The sequence below is a fragment of the Pan troglodytes genome, chromosome 22 (assembly GCF_028858775.2).
Source record: "Pan troglodytes isolate AG18354 chromosome 22, NHGRI_mPanTro3-v2.0_pri, whole genome shotgun sequence".
Taxonomy (NCBI): Eukaryota; Metazoa; Chordata; class Mammalia; order Primates; family Hominidae; genus Pan; species Pan troglodytes.
The window spans coordinates 28,425,134-28,442,304 of NC_072420.2; the positions used below are offsets into that span (position 1 = coordinate 28,425,134).

A 17,171-nucleotide genomic window follows, 5' to 3' on the forward strand; every position below is an offset into this window, starting at 1 on the left:
ATACTCAATGTCAGCTTGAACTAAAAGGGAGACAGAACAAAAGGAGGGAAGGCTATTGAATTCTCCAAATTCTACATGTAGAAAACAAATTGATAAAACTACTCAGCTGCAAACATGTAGAGTCTCTACAATAGCAGCAGAGCCAGGAAACACAGAGAATGATTCTCAAGCTTTGAAACCTAATGTTGAATGCAAAAACAGATTTTGAAATTGCTCAGCTCTGGTGATTCCTTTTGTGAATTGGATATCTATTAGTGTTATCTGATCCCTATCTCACCATAGTATTTTAGGAGGCAATATCATGTTTTATAGTTTCACAGATCTCCCGATGGAGAATAATTTTGCCCCAGAGTGGATAATAGTGAAAGCCCTAACCATGACTAATTTAGATAAGTTAGATTACAAGATTTGGGCCTTCCATGATAATGAGACCTATATCCTAATTTCTGGAACCTGTGAATATATTATGTGTAAAGTACGAGACTCTGGGGATATTAAATTAAGGATCTGGAGATGGAGAGATTATTCTGGATTATTTGGGTAGACCCAATGTAATCATGAAGGTACTACAAAAGGGAGGCAGGAGTGTAAGAATCAGAAAAGACCATGTGATTGAAGATTGGAACTGAAAGAGAGAGAGAGTGATTAGCAGATATTTGCTGTTGGCTTTGAAGATAGAAGACAGGCCACTTCTACAAGTCAAGGATGCAGAAAGTATCTAGAAGCTAGAAAAGGCAAGGAAACAAATTTTTCTGTAAAACCTTTAAAAGGAATGCAGTTCTATTGATCAATTTTAGACTTCTAACCTCCAGAACTGCATGATAATGCATTTGTATTATTTTAAGACGTTAAGTTGTGGCTTCCCCTTCCTAACTCCACCCTTACTACCACAGCCACCTTGTCCCTCTCCCATTCTCCTACCTTAGGGTAGAAGGAATAGAGGAAAAATAAACAGAAACCAGAAATTTTAATGCAATATGAAAAATGTGTTTTTATGGAGTTTTCAGAAACTTGAAACAATTCAATACAGGGGTTTATCAAAGTTCTTAGATTGGGGCTCCATTGGTGTCTTTCCTTCATAGGATAGATGTAAACAGGGTGGACACTGGACCACACAGGCAGTGTATTAAACTGGTGAGTGTCGTTCGGGGGCTCTATGTCCCATTCTGCAATGTAAGGAACCGCCATGTAAGTAGAAGGTTAAGTAATGCTGTCGGGTTTACCAGTCTGGCTAAAAGTCATAGTAGGAGATCCAGGCACAGGTATCCTTCTGGAAAATACTTGAAGAGGAGGCTTTCTCAAAGCAAAAGTCTCCAGGCCAATACAAAGAAATTTGTATGGTTTTAAATCATCAACTTTGTGGTAATATTTTACAATAGCAGTAGGGTGCTAATATATCATCCATACTATTAATCTAGGGTGAAAGCAACATAAAATTACTCTCAGATATAGCTAGATCCCAAAATTCATTTTATGTACTCTTTTTCTAGGAGGATCTTGAAGGACGTGTCTTCCAAACAGAGTATAGTTCCAAAGAAGACATGGTATCCCAGCAACCAAATGTACAACACAGGAGACAGATGAATTTCTCATTCTTGTAGGCTACCATTTCTTTTGGCTTATTACAAAACAACAGGATGCTGCAGCTTTATCAAAGTCTACTTATTTGTCCACTAAAAGTTTATGGCTATACGTTTCCAACTAGAACATCTGAACACCAATATATGGAATTCTGACAAAGTTAAAACCAGGAAGAGATCCTATGAAGGCTGACATTGATTTGTACATCCGTTTTATAGAACAAGAAAAATAATAAGAACAAGAATAAGAACAGCAACAACATTTGCAGTGAGTCTGCTCTCTATCAATGAGTTAAATTCTTTAACACACACATACGCATACACACACACACACACAAAATGGGTTTGATATCATTTGGTTATTAATCACATGTATAGATAAGGAAACTAGATTTAGAAAAGTGACATAACATGCCAATGTCATAGTATTATTGAAAAAAGAAATTCAATGAGAATTGATGTATTTCTATTTATAATTTAGGGCTATTGTGCCAGCTTCATACTAGAAACCACCAACTCTTATCACACAGGAAAAAAAAATCCAGTTTTACTTAAAGAATAAGGAAAAGACAGAATTAGCCACAAAATCAAATATCCCCATATGCCTAGCTGAAATCTCATTAGTGTCACAATCATTTTAAAAATTTAAAATAAGACCACTCACCTGGAGGGAAAGAGCCATAGCATATATTTACTTGCCATGAAAAATGTTTTTCTTATACATAGTGCCTAAGAAGTATGGGATTTTATTTCCTTTTTCACAGCTGGAAAGGCTTAGTAACCAATTCACTTTTTGTAATGTAATATCATCTGGTTTTAGGCAGTGCCAGAAAAGAAATGAAAAAACAATTGAGCAAAATATATGGCTTTAAATGAATGTAAACCATGTGCATGGGTTTCATATCAAATTCTGAAATGTTTTTTCAGTTTGAATGTGAAACTATCTAATAAGGACAACATTCTAGCTAGAGATCAATTAACTTATTTGTGATATTGCTTTTATTTAAAAGAGTAAGCAAATATGGACTGGGTGTCTATTATGTACTTGTTTCTATGATACCTTTCATTTATTTTATAATACTAGGACTAATAACAAGGCTATAGCATCATTTGAAGCAAGTATCCTGACTTCTGTGGTAGTTGTCTTGAAGTCTTTTTCCTAACATTTTAAGAGAAAACTGAGTTAGGAAGATGTATTCCATCCAAAATATTTAAGCGAACTGACCTCTATAAGATGATGGATGCCAATAAGCTAATGGATAAATTCATTCTCTTTTCAAAGAGACAAAATCTTTTTAAAAACATTTATTACTATTTTGGTGCAATTAGAGAGGCAAAAGTCTAATTACAAGTAAAACTAAGAACACCAGAGTGTTACGTGAAATAGGTTGATTATAATAAAGGTGTTCTGGATAGTTATAAAAGAGCTGCTGCTTTTGCTTCCAAAGCTCTAAAATATTTAATAAATTAGAAAGAAAACACATTAGTTAAGTGTTAATTTCACTCAATTGTTTATCCTTAATTTCAATTTCCAGGGGGAAATTATTACTTGGTTTACACAGCAGGATTTTTTTTAACCATACAGAACTTTCAGGAAATTATTTTATACGAGTAACATTTCGACTACTAGTGGAAGTTGGCAGGTTGAGGATAGGAATTTACCTCCTTCCCTCCCAATATCCTGTGGAAATGAAGAAAAACTCATTTTAAGGTGTGTGAATCCAAAACATAGTTCTGGAAAGCAAGAAAGAGTGCTATTAATTCATTGCACTAATTATGAGGACTTTCCAGAGCATAACACTGATATTGGATTAAAGGAGCAACAGAGTAGGAACAGTGTAACCCAAAACAAACGCAAGATCATTGTATTGGAGAGAGTCATCCTTCCCAACTCTACTTTAGAGAAACTAAACTCTAAGTCAACATTCACAAAGAACAGGGAATGATCCTAGGGACATTTAAAGGCAGAACCTATAGAAGGTTCTATAAAGGCTTCCATAAAGTCTATAGAAGAATTTAGCCTAATGTAACTCCCCGTCCTGATCACCGGCTATACAGATGAGTGAGATATTCTTTTGTCAACTGCTTTACTGACCTCTTCCCATGGACGCAAGCTTTATATTAGAGTTCCACAGTGCTAGGTAATGTGCTGTTTATTATTCTCTATCATCTCTCCAACTTGATTTAAACTTTCTGTATTGCTTAAATGTAATCTATCTCTTGAAGACTTCCATTTTTCAGGTTTCCAACTCCTAGCTAGATTTGAAGTCTGATTGCTTACTGACATGCCTACTTTGATGTTTCAGGGCTTCTGTAGTGACCACTCATTGGTCAGGGTTCATTCACCCATTTTGTAGTAACAATTTATCAATCACCCTTCAGAGAATCAGTAGTTTTCCAATCTTCCCGTGTTGTTCAAATTAGGTTGATTTCTTTTCTGCTCCAAGCATCAACCTATATTCCAGATTTAGTCAATCACATGAATCAGTTCTGATCAATGAGAGACAAATAAGTGGTTTTTGCAAAAGATATTAGAAAAAAAGAAAACATTACTGGGGTGGACAAGGTGAAAATAATATGAGCATGGATTTTAAAGGGCACATGCATGCACACACACATACGAGGACACATATACAGACACAGGGCCCAGTGTAGAGGGACAAAGACAAAATTGTTACAAAACAATTTGAACCTCATCTTCTAATGTCTTCCTCACATTATCACATTTTTGTCACCTTTGAGATGTTGCCATGTAGTTGGATTTCTCTTTACCAGGAATGCTCTGTGATCTTGGTCTTTGCCTAGCTGTTTCCTTCTCAAACTTCAGGTCTCAGTTTAAATACTAACTCAAGAGAGATTTTGCTCAACTATCACTCAAAATGGTACCATCAACATTCTCTATAAAGGCTAGAAGATGTGACTGCTATATCACTGTGTAGTGGTTTCATTCATTTGTTAATTTTTATTATCTGTCTTTTCCCTTGATATTCAAGCTCCGAGTCAGTAGGCACCAAGTCTGTGCTGTTCCCTGTTATAGTCCTAGAAGCTAGATTAGCGACTGGCACCTAGTGTGCTCACTAAATTTTTTTTTCTTTTTGAGATGGAGTTTTGCTCTTGTTGCCCAGGCTGGAGTGCAATGGCGCCACCTCGGCTCAGGTGTCAGCCTCCCGAGTAGCTGATTCTCCTGTGTCAGCCTCCCGAGTAGCTGGGATTACAAGCATGTGCCACCATGCCTTGGCTAATTTTGTATTTTTAGTAGAGATGGGGTTTCTCCATGTTGGTCAGACTGGTCTCAAACTCCTGACCTCAGGTGATCGGTCCACCTCGGCCTCCCAAAGTGCTGGGATGGGATTACAGGCATGAGCCATCGTGCCTGGCCTCACTAAATATTTTTTAATGAATGAATGAATGAATAAAAACAAAAATTGTATAACTACCAAAACTTCAGAAGTTGAAGAAAGAGTCCTGAAATTATAAGTACACTAAATTCCTCATCTTATATAAAAAGGACTTAATAAATATTGCATAAAATTGGTAAATTTAAAAAGGAAGGTATAATTATATCAATGTTAGGATAGGAAATAGCAGAATAATTTATACAGAAACTTAACAGGCTTCCTTTCAAATGTAGAACTTGATTAATCATAGTGTTAGTCTGCATAGTTTGGTATTTTTTTAATATGTGTGACTAAGGGTGAAGGTAAAGGAAGGAGGCTTTTAAAATTAATTAGATATGCCTCTGCTTTATTTATTGACTTTTTCACATGTATTTACTTTTTTCACATGTATTTACTACTCTAAATTACAACAATCTTCATATCAATTTAGTTTAATTCATAGAATAAATTCAACTCAGCACTAAAATCTGAAGTATTCCCTATACTATAAATTGATAAGCTTGTTTGTTTTATAACATAAATGAAAATTACTTAAAATATCTTACTAAAATTTTAATAAAAATTCATAGAAGTTGGATAATAAATCAGTATAAAGTACAGCCATGTATTTTATGTCACTGTTTTCAAGACACTAGCATATCTAAGGATGATCAATACTTTGGTCCTGCTCTAAGGAAGAAGAAAAACAGAAAAAAACTGACATTCATTTAGAAGCTACCTGTATGTGGCCCTCTGCTATGTCCTTGTCCTTCATAAATTCACACAACAACCCTGAGAGAAGATTTTGTAGTGAAAGGGACATTCAGATATTGGGAAACTACTCTAAGTTTCTACAGTTAAACACGTAACAAACCTAGGTTTCACTTTTTTTTTTTTCTGGCCTATTCTATTTCCCTATAATATATTGTTTTTATTACAAAAACATGAACATTTTGAAAATTTGTATTTAAAAGCGTAAGATGCTTACTTTAAGGTTTATTTTCATTTTATGCTATTTCTATTTGTCATTTCAATATGTGATGTTTCTTTATACCTATGTTTCCCTAACATAAAGTATATTTTGGAGAAAACACGTTATATATTTATGGAGGTAAGCAGGTATGTATGTGTTTATCCAATTTATTTGGAGTGAAGTTGAGCCCATTCCTTAGTATTTTTTTTCAGTGAAAAATGTAGGACTATCTTCAACGGTAAAAAGTGAAGAAAAACATTAGTGGTTTTTGAAACACAATGTTTCAACAAACATGTAAATGAAATGTACTTCGGGCAATGAGATTTCTTGATTGTGTGATATAGATAGATATTTGTGAAGATGGATTTGGCTTTGGTAAAGGGAAATTAATTTATAATATTTAAAATAGAGTTATTACAACTGATTATTACAAAATAATTTGACTTTTTACTTATGCCAACACTCAGATTCTGAAGAAAGCTCAGCAACATTGTGCAATATCAATTCTTTCCTACTCTGTGCATAAATAACATTTTTTCCATGTGCAGGAAATTTGCAAATTTCCAAATGGAGGATTTGAATATACTCATACTCCACTAACTAAAAACAGTTATATGTTTTTCATGAGCCCTATAGCAATTCTTATATTGGAAGATGCATATTGACCACTGATGGTTTGGCTCTGTGTCCCTACCCAAATCTCATCTTGAATTGTAATCACTATGCGTTGAGGGAGGGACATGTAATCCCCATGTGTGGAGGGAGGGTGTTGATTAAATCACCGGGGCAGTTTTCCCCATGCTGCTCTCATTATAGTGCGTGAGGTCTCAGGAGATCTGATGGTTTTATCAGTTTCTTGCATTTCCCCTGCTTATAATTCTATCTCCTGCTGCCATATGAAGGAGGTCCTTGCTTCCCTTTGCCTTCTGCCATAATTGTGAGTTTCCTGCAGCCTCCCCAGCTATGTGGAGCTATGAGTCAATTAAACTTCCCTCCTTTATAAATTACCTAGTCTCTGGTGTGAGAATGAACTAATACAACCACATAATCAAAAAGTCAAATCTGAAGGTCATGTTGAAAGAGATGCCACGGATTGTTTACCAAAAGCAAAAGAAAGGTAAAAATTAATCTGTCTGCTTCATGTATTTGTCCCCTAAGAGTGATATGGCTTTGAGATTTCCTCAATGAAAACATCCATGTCATACTAATAAGGAAAAGTTATGTCTGAGTAAATTTAAATTATTATGTTTATTTAAATATTCAGATAACATTACCTTATATCACTAGTTAATATCATTCAAAGTTTATTGATATTTAATTTCATATGGGATTGTCTTTAATAATTTGGAAAACTCTTCCAAATTTGACAATCTTCAAGTCTAAAATTAGAGGTAAAGCAAATATGCGTGTAACTATGTAAAAATTATTTGAAAGCTAGTGTGTGTGTGTGCACGTGTATATTTGAATCATGAGGTTCTTTGACATTTATCTTTTACAAAAAATTTGTATTATTTAGTTTTTAGTTCAGATTCTGGGATTTAAGACTTCAAAATACTTACACTGAGCATGCTAGGTAATTATCCTTTATGTTAGAGATATGGGTTGGAAGTCAGAAAAAAAAACAGGAAGAGTAGAGGACAACATGTTCGTTCAGCTCATGTTCTCTCTTTATAAATAAGCAATTGAATACTAAGTACCTTACAAAATACTTCTATTGTTTGCATCCTGTTTTAGTCTGTTCTCACCCTGCTATTAAAAACATACCCAAGACTGGATAATTTATAAAGGAAAGAGGTTTAATTGACTCATAGTTCCACATGGCTGGGGAGACCTCACAGTCATGGTGGAAGGCGAATGAAGAGCAAAGTCATGTCTTACACAGCCGCAGGCAAGAGAGCTCGCGCAGGTGAACTCCCATGTATAAAACCATCAGATCTTGTGAGACTTATTCACTATCAGGAGAACAGTATGGGGGAGACTCCCCCATGATTCAATTATCTCCACCTGGCCCCACCCTTGACATGTGGAGATAATTACCATTCAATGTGAGATTTGGATGGGGACACAGAGCCAAATCATATTAGGTGTTCAAAGTAAATAAGCCCTGAGAAACTCAAATAAAACCATGATTAACATTAAGTACTTGTTATTGAAACAAAACACACAGCTATCCTTTTATAATTAAGTAAACATTTAATGTCTGTGTTTATGTAGAAATATACACTATGTTGTAAATTTATGTGCAGGATTTTTTTTAAATTCTCCAATTAATTTTATGCCTGAAATTTCAAATCATAGTTTTAAAGCTGAAATAGGTAAATAGGTGCTGAAATTCATTATGTTGATTTATGCTGAGTACATGTCCCAGTTACCAACTATTGCATGACAAATAAAAGCAAACTTAGTGCTGTAAAGAATGACTACTTTATTGTGTACCCAGATTCTGTAGGTCAAGAATTCAGTGTGCCAGCAGGAATGGCTTGTTTCTGATTCATGGTATCTGGAGACTTAACAGGCAAGATTTCAATTGCTAGGAGTAACTGCAACCTAGAATCATCTGGATACTTTTTCATATACATGTCTGACAAAACCAGATTGGGAGGATTCAAAGACCAGGCTCAGGTGGGGCTGTCAACTGAGGATCTACCCTGGCTCCTGTCACAATTCCATGTGATGTGAACCTCGCTGAAGCATGTCACATTACAATAGTTGGTCTTTCTATATGGGAGCTTAAGGCTCTACTGCGATCAGAATGTTTGTACCCCCTCATAATTCATATGCTGAAATTCTCACCTTCAAGGCGATGGTTAGGATGTGGGCCTTTGGAAAATTGATTAGGTCATGAAAGAGGAGCCCTCATAAATGGGATTTGTGCCTCTTTTCCCCTTCCCCCATGTAAGGATATAGCAACAGGGCACCATCTATGAATAAAGAAACAGGCCCTCAACAGACAAAATCTGTTGGCATCTTGATTTTGGACTTTCCAGCCTCTATAATCATGAGGAATACATTTCTGTTGTTTATAAGCTGCCCAGTTTATGTTATTTTGTTATAGAAGCCTGAATGGACTAAGACAGGCTTCTGAATGAAGTGTTTCAATGAATACAGCAGAAGTTTCATGGCATTTTATGACATAGCTTAGGAAGTCAAATAGTATCTTCTGCTATATTTTATTGGTTATGACAGTCAATTCAAAGGAGAAGGATACATCCCTATGTCTTGCTGGAAGATTATCAAAGAATTTGTGGCCATGTTTTAAAATCACTAGTGTCGGCCTTCTGTTCACAAATGATTTGCATTTCCCCCACATGCAAATTCACTTCTTTCCGAAACCCTCCCTCCTAAAGTCTCATTTCATTCCAGTATCATCGGGTTCAGACTCAAGGTTCAAAATCTCAATCTCAATCAAGTCCAGGTGTCCATAATACTTCCCAGGTATAATTGCTCTTGATGCACAAAAAAAATGAAGTATCTTCCTCTCCTCACACCCAGCGTACAATGGTGAGAGAATCAAGGACAATGTAAAGGAAAAGACCTATCAGAATAATTGCATTTAATGTAAAGTTATTCAGTTATTTCTGCTATATGCAAATTCCAATGATTATATTTTAATATGACCAATTTTGAAATGTAATTTTAAGTATTTCATACTTACAAATATCTACTCATCATCAGCGTTGGCACATTATCAATAAGATGTCATTATTTCAAAGTGGCAAAGGAAGATATTTTAAAACTGTATTCAATTTCCCAGAAACAAGAAGATGAAGACAAAAGCTAGATGATCAAACAGTTTTAAAAATATAGCCAATAGCTTAAGACATGTGTGGAAGGGAAAACTTGCTGAAACTTGAATTGTGTCTTCTGGGAAATAAAAGGGGCAATGACTAATTGCCACAGGATATTGGCAATTGCAGATGCCAGGTTGTTTCACAAAAATAGGAAAAAAATAAAACTACCAATCTCAGATACTTTACTTCACAAACTAAGAGCCAATTCCTTTGATCTTAAATATTATAATAATCACAATGTATCCCAAGGTAAAGAAAATAATACTATGCAGTGATCATGGAAGGATAAAAATATTAGTAGGTATATGCTACAACACAAAGCCTTTGGTAGAAAACATTCTAATCTGGAAATCAATGACACAATGGCAAAATATTGCAATTCTGAGCAGGAAATAAAGAAATGCTTTTTATTGTTCTTTAGTTCCAGAAATAATAACAATAGAAATAGGGTGATTATGTGGATTAAGTCAATCAAGATTTTTTTCTAGTCAGATTGTATAAGTACTTGAACTATACAGAAATTAAAATACAAGGAAGACAAAACTTCATGGCCTGGAGCCTGTGAGAATCCTCTATTGACTCAAGTCCAGTGTTTGAATTAAACAAATCCCATCTGTTCCAGTTCTACTATCTTGAAGTCAATAAATTTTTATTCTAAAATTTAAAGTTATAATATCAGACTCCATTTGATAATACCAGTATGTTTAAACTCTGGCCCATTTCCAACATTTTACATTACTCCATTGCTGTACTTACAACATCTGACTTGAGTACAACTATCTGATTTGGCTTGGTGTATATTTCACTGGTGTGCTCACCTGCTCCCTTGATGATTCTAATAACACGGTCTCCAAAGAATGGACAGAAATTCCTGGAGAAAACAGTGTGCTCCTAAAAATTAAGTAGAATTTTCTTCCGGGGATTGCCCTGGCAAAAGGAGGTAAGAGAGGGGATTCTCTGACAGTGTACAGGAATTTCCACTGCATTTCCTCAGAAGTGCAGGGAAATCAGAAACTTCTAACAGTCATTCAAGAGTAGAGATAATTAAGGGGAATATAGTAATTTACCAATTTTAAAAAGAGACATATTATATGGTTCATAGGACCTAGTAGTAATCAAGTTAAAAAAATCAGTACATAAATAACTTGAATATATCTACTTATATGTTATCTATCTATCTATCTATCTATCTATCTATCTATCTATCTATCTATCTATGTAAACTTTATAATACCAGAGAAGAGAAACTGATTTGTTTTTTATTAGTTTGTTTTCCCCCCGGAAACATTAATGGCATTGGAATGTACTCTGGTTTAGGCAACTAAGATGTTTCTGAAAAGGAATTGCTTAAATGAAATTACAGTAAATTATTTATTAAAGAGAAATTTAAAACAAGTTATATTCTATAAGTAAATAATTCAGGTCTCATATGATGGTTTTAAATCAATATTTGGTTTTGTGTCTTAGGTTTTCTGGTAGTAAAACAATTTGATTAGATAGACGATAGACAGGTAGTTATCATTAAACAGCACAGTATTTCAAATAAAGTTCCCCACGGTGAATATTAGCAGATTTTACCATATTATAAATTTTTCAAACATAATTATATGAACATTAAAACTAAAGATTATAAAGTGACAAGTATTGTAGTTCATGAAATTCTTTCCAGAACATGCCTGACTAGACAATAAGCACACACACTAAATATTCACTGTTGTAACTTAAGATGATAGCTTGTACACAAAAACATTGAAGAGTTTTGAGACAATTTTGAAAATACCTAAATAAGCAATATTTACATATTATGGCTCAGGGAATAGATATTAACAAAAATTATCCTCTCTCAGGCCACTGTCTAGACCACAGGAAACCTGGTCAACAACATATGGGATGTCACCAGATTCAGACTCAGAAGTTTCCATAATGCCGTGGCCAACAGCTAGACACAGTGAGTCATGGCTGCCCCAGTAACCAAACTCTCATCACACACAGGCTGTTTAGATAGTGATGGAACTAACATGAAATAAAATCAGGCCAAATAACATCTTAAGGTTCTAAAGAAATATTTTAGATTTAGCAGATCTTCTAAATTCAGCAGTATCCAGAAAGTTTTGCCAGAGCAAGAGAAGTATAATAAATTAGAAACAAGTTACTTTCCGCAACTCAGGTTGCTTTGAAAAGGAAATTATTAGAAGAAAAGGATTTAATCTAGACAGGTACAGGTAGTCACATCCATGTCAATATTTATATCTCTGTCTATATAGTAAGCTTGATATCTGTGTACATCAGCAAATAATAGTACCTATCTCAAATGAAATTAAATAAAAAATAAATGAGATACCACAATTGAAGTTGATTAGCATGTTAGTTGTATAAACAGTCACATGTGAGCACAAGCGTGCACACACTACTTTTATTGGGTCCTTATATTTCTTGGAAAAAAATTACATTTAGATTTACCAGAGGAGCAGAGTTGTAAAACATAGCAATATGCTATTCCACATACAACAATAAGCATGTCTTGGAAGGCAAGCTAGATCAAAAACTGACGTATAAGATGGAGTTTTGAAATCAACTGTAATTATATGTCTGGAAAATTCATGCACTTTAGGGAAATCTAGCTCCTGCCAGCTTTATTTGTACGCTGTGATTTATCTTAAAGTAACGTCATGCCTCATGCCAGTGACTGATCCAACACATAACATTCTACAAGTCACAGGAGTCCATTCAGGAAGGAAAGATATGTGACTCACTCACTATCATGAGAACAGCAAGAGGGAATAATCACCATAATCAGCACCTCCCACCAGACCCCTCCTCCAATTCCACATGGAGGAAGAATTTGGGCAGGGACATAAATCCAAACCACATCAACCTTGCTTTTACATAACCTACCTTTGTCACCCAGATTTTCAGTAAAACTTTCCCTCATTCATCACCAATGTGTTCAAGGCACTTCAGGGAGAAAAGTATTTCAATATATTATTTAGAAAGGGAAGAATAAGTTCAAAATACATGAACCTGATATGGATACTGGTCAGGAGAAAACAAACCCACTGGACAAACTTGGGAAGACAGGGGAGGTTTTTTGCACATGAGTGGGGACAACGTTTCATGACTCGGATGAGTTGATGAGTTGGATGATATTTCACGAGTTGGATGAGTAGGGAATAAACATAGCAGATCTAAGGAAACGGGAACACACTGCACATACAGTGTATGTGTAATTATGCACATACAGCAGCTGTAAAATGTAGTCTGTAAAATGTAAAATGTAAAATCCAGTGGGAAATAAGATTCTTTAAATGTAAATATTCTCTAAAAGGCACGTTACTTACCTAAAGTTTTTCTGATTTGAACATGTATGTTCTTAGTTGCAAGTATTGGTTGAGTCACATAGTTCATGTATATGTGTATATAAGGGGTTTGAAATGGGGATATAATAAACATAAGAAATGTATATAAATACTCTTCTCTATATGATAAAACTAAACATATTCCAATATACAATTCTTATGTACATCTAATATGGAAACAGTACAACAAAGATAATATAATATAGTCCACTCACTACTCACCAAAGAGATGGTGAGAATCCTAATCTAGAAGAACCAATAGAAAAATAATAGTGCGTTATGCTCATCTTCTCTTTTTGGTATTATGTCCTCTGCTAATTCTTAAACTTTATAGCACTATCATTACATGTAATCTGCACATTTTATAGTTTTTACTATAACTATAACTTACAGTTTGATTTTAGAGTTGAAAGGCACATAAATCATTTTAAGTAGAGTATTTACACAGATTTTATTTCTATCTACTATGAAGTGCAAAATGCCAATAGCATACTTTCCTGACTAACCGGGGGTAGCTTTTCTTTTATTCTTTGTCCCTGGAAATCACTCAGACACTGGTGTTCCATGAAGTACCTAGTTAGGGAGTGTACGTAGTTAGGGACTGTTCTCACGCTGCTAATAAAGATATAATTGAGAATGGGAAATTAATAAAGAAAAAGAGGTTTAATGGACTCACAGTTTCACATGGCTGAGGTGGCCTCAATCATGGCGGAAAATGAAGGAGGAGCAAAGGCACATCTTACATGGTGGCAGCAAAGAGAGCATGTGCAAGGGAATTTCCCTTTCTAAAATCATCAGATCTCATGAGACTTAATCACTATCACAAGAACAGCATGGGAAAAACCTCCCCATGATTCAATTACCTCCTACTGGGTCCCTCCTACGACAGGTACCATCTTCAGTTAAAATACCTACATTAACCAGCCACATTCCCTCTGAACAAGGGCTTAAACTTAGAAAAATATGATGACAAGTAGGACTGCACTGCAAGCAAGAAAAATAAAATATGATTTCTAACTTTTCCATTCCTTCGTGTTGGAAATAAAAAAATAATAAATCATTGTTATTGATGCCAGATTTTGTGTAAAGAGTTAATGTTTATGTGAATCAAAATAGATTTATAAACCTTTCAACACTGCAGCTTGGCCTTAGAACCTTTCCTGAGATACCTCCTTTTTGTTGTGAAAGCAGATGGCACACATATATGCAAATTAAAAATAGACTTTGGTTATAAAACAAAAAAATAAGATTCAACAAGCTCAACTTAAATTATTAGCTCAGCACAGGCGAGTCCAACAGTAGCTATCATTAAATTCAGACCGGCCCACCATTGTAAGAAAGACAGTAATAGTTATGCAGTATCTGCAAGGCATTTTGAATCCATTACATAAAAATGTGTGCTTGGAATACTATGCTATAGTAAGCATTATGAGACTATGCCCACTTTTACCCTGAGGAGTGTAATTAAGTGCAATGCTCAAATGAATGGTTTGCAGTGACATGTATTATCCTCCTAAGCTGGCTCAAAAGAAGCTCTGAGTCTGTGCTATAGCATTCACTTCTACCTATCTTTAACATGTATTATGTTCCCTTAAGCCTCTGGGAACGATTCAATGAAAATGTGTTGCTTGCCTCAGTTCACATTATCTTATGGCAGCCACAAACCTTAGACTATTTTTACACAGATTCTCAGTTTTCCTAGTTGAAATATAAGACTATTAAAATGAGAAGAAACTAATTGAATACTGCAGATCATTTTATGTAAGTGTTTGAAGCTGCCTCAATTTGACTTCTGCACAGTTACTACTTTAAGGAGTAAGCTGAGAACATGAAATTGCATGTCTTCAAACAGTCTAATGACATCTATAATTCCATAATAGTTTGGCCAAAATCACTGCCGGATGTATAGCACAAAATTAATCTCATACAATGAGGGTATGTTGACATTTTCAGGTCGACCTGTGCTAATGAACTTCTTGCATTATTTGATGTGGAGTTTCCAATTGAATACGATAAATTTGGGGATGAAAATTGTTACTGAAACATCAAAGATATTCCTTTATAAAAGTGAACTCATATCAGACCTACTCAGAAACCCAGTTAATTTATAAGAATGTATAAATCCTACATAGGTGTTAAATGGAGACTAGGAAGAGTGGAGTGAGAGGAGAGTGAATGATAAGAAATTACCTAAGGGGTACAATGTATGTTATTCAGGTAATGGAGGCATTAAAGCCCTGATTTTACCACTATGCAATAATCCATAAATTAAAATTATACTTGTACCTCATAAATTTATACAAAAAACAATGTTATAGGCCGCAAGCAACATCAGTGAAATAAATAACAATTTTAAATCCCAAGTTTTTTCAGCATTTCAACTAATATTTATGGAGTTTGCAAATATTGTAATATATTTGTTTAAAAGTTTAGATTAATTTATATAAAAATATATCTTCTATGATAACATTTACTCTCTGAAGATTATGAGTTTAGGAAAGTAAAATATGGATAAGAACAACCATGTGATAAAAATCTGGACCATTAAAAAAATAAGAAAAAATTACAGTACCAAATCTATTTTTCTGGTACAAATAACTTGATTATAATTTACTTCCAACACAGTAAAATAGTAATATAAGGGAAAGATGCTTTACTTTTGAAGTTCAGGCATCTTTATTTAAAGTTCATTAAAATTTCTCATATGCTTCCAGAATGTATTATATTTACAAGTAACCTTGTGCCCAAACGTCTAGTTAAATATTGCTACTGTTTCACTATTTTTTTTCCTTGGGTTTTATTAAAATGACTGTCTTTATCGTTTTTCATAAATATGTGTAATCCTTTCCTGCTAGAGCATTATAGTGTTCATGCAGTTGAACTCAAATGGCAAGCTAGCTTTACACAATAAAGTGTGAATGGAAATGACAGGCTCGCCTTATTCCTGTGAATTGACACCTGCCATTGTTCCAGAGAGAGTACTCTATCTGTGTTCTTGAGTGGAGATGATGAAGATCAGAACTATACCTGAGTTGTGATGAACATGGAAAGTGATTTGAAGAGTTGCAGTTTTCTTGGTATGAGCCAGTTACTTGGACATCATGGGCAAATGATTTCTCTGTTCATTTTCTGTCATTTCCAACCCCAGCTGCTGTTTTCCAGATATTTCTCAAATTTTCTTGTCCTGCTGATGTTATATTTTTTTCCAGAAACCTGAGCCTGAGAATTTGCTTATGGATTGTCTGTAATGCCAGGAAATGGAATAGAGGACTGGGAAGAGTGAGAGAAGGAAGAGAAGCCAGGAGGAGAGTATGTTACGAGCTGTGAATAATTGGGACTTGATTCCACTGAGCTCCTTTGAAGTATCTGAGAATTTGACTGCAGAATTGTGAACCTTAAAATCACAGAAAAGAGAATATTTATCTATTGAACCTTCTCTTCATCTTGCATTGGTCAAGAGTTGTCCTACGGGATATTAAGACACTTGCACTTTCAAGTTTGCAGAAGTATGGGAACGAAAGCATCCAAAAAGCCCTGAGGCAGGAAGCAAGCTGAGACAAGGTGTTGGTGATGATGGTACACCTGGATGAAGCTAACTTTAGCAGCAATAGTTGCTGAATGAATTTTTCATTTAATCTAAGTTGCCACATTCATCAGCATAAAATTGTTAATGATATTCTTTTAGAACTTGGAGGGTGGTAGGAGAGAGAGGAGCAGAAAAAAATAACTATTGGATATGAGCCTTAATACCTGGGTTTTGACATAATCTGTACAACAAACCTCCATGAAACAAGTTTACCTATATAACAAACCTTCACATGCACCCCCAAATCTAAAATAAAAGTTGAAGCAACAAAACAAACTAAGAATTTCTATTTCTTCTCTTGCACGCCTGATATTGGCAATGTGTCTTCTCATCATATTTTTCTTGATCCAAGTTTGCAAGAGATAGTTTTGTCAACCTTTTCATATAATTCACTTTTTACCTTGTTAATTTCTTAAATTATATCTCCATTTTCTTTTTTATTTATGTATTCTTTTAGTATTCTTTCCTATGCCTTTTGGTTTGATTTCTTCTGTTTTCCTAAGCTGTG

General features: G+C 34.7%; 1 long non-coding RNA gene across 2 annotated transcripts; it reads left to right on the forward strand.

Annotated features, from left to right (window-relative positions):
- Nucleotides 1-1,539: 1,539 nt before the first annotated feature.
- Nucleotides 1,540-16,931, forward strand: LOC107970114 (uncharacterized). 2 transcript variants are annotated; one of them, XR_001712436.4, is made up of 4 exons: nucleotides 1,540-1,848; nucleotides 11,569-11,669; nucleotides 16,051-16,154; nucleotides 16,287-16,930. It is a non-coding gene; the product is annotated as an uncharacterized LOC107970114 (long non-coding RNA). The 2 variants fall into 2 exon arrangements; XR_008541439.2 differs by having other exon boundaries at nucleotides 1,559-3,721; nucleotides 16,287-16,931.
- The last annotated feature ends 240 nt before the right edge of the window (nucleotides 16,932-17,171 follow it).